Source organism: Arachis ipaensis, chromosome B1, assembly GCF_059453495.1.
Source record: "Arachis ipaensis isolate K30076 ecotype BB chromosome B1, ASM5945349v1, whole genome shotgun sequence".
Lineage (NCBI taxonomy): Eukaryota > Viridiplantae > Streptophyta > Magnoliopsida > Fabales > Fabaceae > Arachis > Arachis ipaensis.
The window spans coordinates 63,695,454-63,698,668 of record NC_142436.1 but is presented as its reverse complement, the minus strand read 5'-3'; the positions used below and the strand labels follow the sequence as shown (position 1 = coordinate 63,698,668).

General features: G+C 41.4%; 1 non-coding gene across 1 annotated transcript; it reads right to left on the bottom strand.

Moving 5' to 3' along the window:
- Positions 1-1,952: 1,952 nt before the first annotated feature.
- Positions 1,953-2,056, bottom strand: LOC148576828 (small nucleolar RNA R71). The gene has a single exon (XR_015904223.1). It is a non-coding gene; the product is annotated as a small nucleolar RNA R71 (small nucleolar RNA).
- Positions 2,057-3,215: the final 1,159 nt, after the last annotated feature.

The window sequence follows — 3,215 nt, the reverse complement described above, 5'->3', positions numbered from 1 at the left end:
GGAGATAACCAGCGAGCATCGATGCGCACGCATGGCTCACGCGAGTGCGTGATATGAAGAAATTTACAGCGACGCATGCGCGTGCCTGACACGTACGCGTGGATTGGAGTTCTGCAAGACAACGCGTGTGCGTGCCTGACGCATACGCGTGATAAGGAAATTCGCCAAATGACGCGCACGCGTGATTGACACGTACGCGTGACATGCGCCATCTATAGAAATAACAGAAAATGCTGGGGGCGATTTCGGGCCGAGTTTTGACCCAGTTTCTGGCCCAAAAACACAGACTAGAGCCAAGAAATGTGCAGAGAATCAACACACATTCTCATTAGCATAGTTTTTAGTTTTAGATCTGAATCCAGAGAGAAATTACTCTTCCTCTAGGTTTTCTTGACATTCATAGTTTTATAGTTTTATGCTCTTGCTTTTGGATATTGAAGAGTCATCACCTCCGTTGAAGATACTATTCTAGTTTGTTTTCTTACTCTTTTATTATTCCATATTCTTAATTCTTGTTTAGAGTTACAACTTGATTACTTTTAGAATTTATCAATGCAAAGAATTACTTTTATTTTTAATTAATTTTCAATCCCTATTTTATTTAAATTATCATGTCCCTTTTTTACTCCAAACTCCCAATAATGTAGATGGTATCCATGTTGATAGAGTAGACTCCCAACTTGACATGGGGTTGATTAAGAGGAGGCACTTGAGTTGGAATGCTCAAGTGAATAGTTAAATTGGAAGTTGTTGGCTAATTCTGTATTTACTAAAGCTAGAACTTCCCAAGGGAGAGGACTAGGATTTGCGAATAAGAGTTAGCTCAATCACTTGACTTTCCTTTATTTTGTAAGGGTTAACTAAGTGAAAATAACAACCTCTTTATACTACACTTAAGAGGATTCCAACAAGGATAGAACTTCCAATTAATCATTCCCCCAGTCAAGGCTTTTTATTTTGAATAATATAAATCTCTTTTAATTTTCATTGCTTTAATTTACAATTATATGCTTGTGCTCATTGCCCAAAATCAAAATCTCTTGGAAAACTCCTGATTAATAAATTAGTACCCTTTTTGGCAACTTGTTGGGAGACGACCTGAGACTCATACTCCCAGTACTTTTATTCTAATTTTGTGACAACCTTTCTAAATTGATGAGCAGATTTCAGCTGGTTAAGAACTATACTCACAACACTGTTCTTATATTATAATTTCTTAATTGGCCGACTCCCGTTACCCACGTCAATTTTTGGCGCCGTTGCTGGGGAGTTGCAATTGTGTGCTAGATTATTAATTAGTGTACATATTTTTTAATTTTTTCATATTTTATTTTATTTTATTACCATGAGCTATATATTTCAATGACGCGTTCACTGCCTGATCCGAGCTTAGCCGTATTTGATCCTGAAATTGAAAGAACTCTTTCACGTATTAGGCGAGCTCGGTGTCGGTTAGCCTCTGAGGGTAGTGAAGTGATTGTTATCGATTCACCAGTCTCATTTGAGGGTGAATCTGAACCGTCATCTGAAGAGGAAACAAGCTCCTTTACTACTGATTTAGTTGATTCACGTGCAGATAGAATGGCAGCACCTAGGAGGATTACTCTTCAGGAAGCTAGAGCCCCAGATTTTACACTGCAACCGTATCAAGTGCGTCATCCAAATTTGGCTGAAGATTTTAAGCTGAAGACTGCACTAATCAACTTGATGCCCATGTTTCATGGCTTACCTGCTCAAGAGCCTATCAAGCACCTCAGGAATTTTCAGACAACATGTTCTACTGTTAGGCGTCATGGTGCAAATGAAACTTCTATTCTGTTAACCGCCTTCCCGTTTTCTCTTGAGGGAAAGGTGAGGGAGTGGTACTACTCCCAACCTGAAGCAACTGTTACCAACTGGGATATGCCAGGAGAGAATTTTCAGAAAAATACTTTCCAGCTGAAGTTACAGATAGATTGAGAAAAGAGATCTCCTGCATTGTTCAAGGTGAATCAGAAACTCTCTATGAGTACTGGGAGCGCTTTAAGAACCTTCTGGACGCATACCCCCATCACATGATTGAGAAGCTGGTGTTGATCAGCTACTTCACTCAAGGCATGAAGCCTCAGGATAAAACTACATTAGATGGTGCTAGTAATAGTTCCCTGAAAAAGTACAAGACCGCAGATGAAGCATGGCAACTGATCAACGATCTAGCTGAGTCCACTAGGAATCACAGGCACAGGAACAACCACTCAAAGGCTGTTATAGAGGTTTCCTCTAGTAGTGAGACTACTGCCGTCACACAAGCTATATGTGAAATGATCAACCTACTGAAGCAGATGCAGTTGAATCAACAACAACAATAGCCTCCCCACCACAACAAAGCCAATAGTTAGTCCCCCAAAGAGTATGCAGAATCTGTGTTAATTATAGTCATTACACTGATAAGTGTCCGCAGCTCCAACAAGAAGACAACCATGTGGCAGCTACTCATAACTTCTATGACCGCCCAAATCAAGGATACAATCAACAAGGCGGCAACTACAACCAAGGTGGGAACTATAACCAAGGGTGGCAGGACAACTCCAACCAAGGCTGGAGAGATAATTTCAACCATGGCTGGAGCGACAACTATAACAGAGGAGGCAGAGGCAACATTGGAAATCAAAGGTGGAATAACAACAATAGACAGCAAAATCAGAACCAGCCTTACAGAGCTCCTTACCTAAGGTAGTCACAAGGACCCCAGCACAACCAACAACAGGTCCCTCAGATCACTTATCCTCCTTCCTCATCAAATAACGAGATGCTTCGTTCTCTTGCACAAGGATAACAAAACATGCAGACTATACTGAACTCTACTCTAAATGGTCTGAATGCTACTTTACAAGCTCTCGTCTCCCGGATAGATTCATTACCCACTACGACCAACCAGCCTTCAAGCTTTAGTGGAATTCCTTCTCAATCCTTACCTAACCCCAAGGGTGGCATCAATGCCATCACTTTGAGGTCTGGAACCACACTGCAAGAGAGGAACCAGGAGGAGCCAAGCCCATTAGAACATGCCCCAGTTGAAGACATAGTTGAAGTGGAAGATGCTGAAGAGGAAGAGGAAGTATAAGACAAGATTGAAGAAGAAATAGCTCAGCCAAGGAATGGAGCACCAAAGGAAGCAGAAGCTACAAGTGGCGTCATTCCTATCCCATTTCCACACCTTGCAAGGAAGTCCAGAA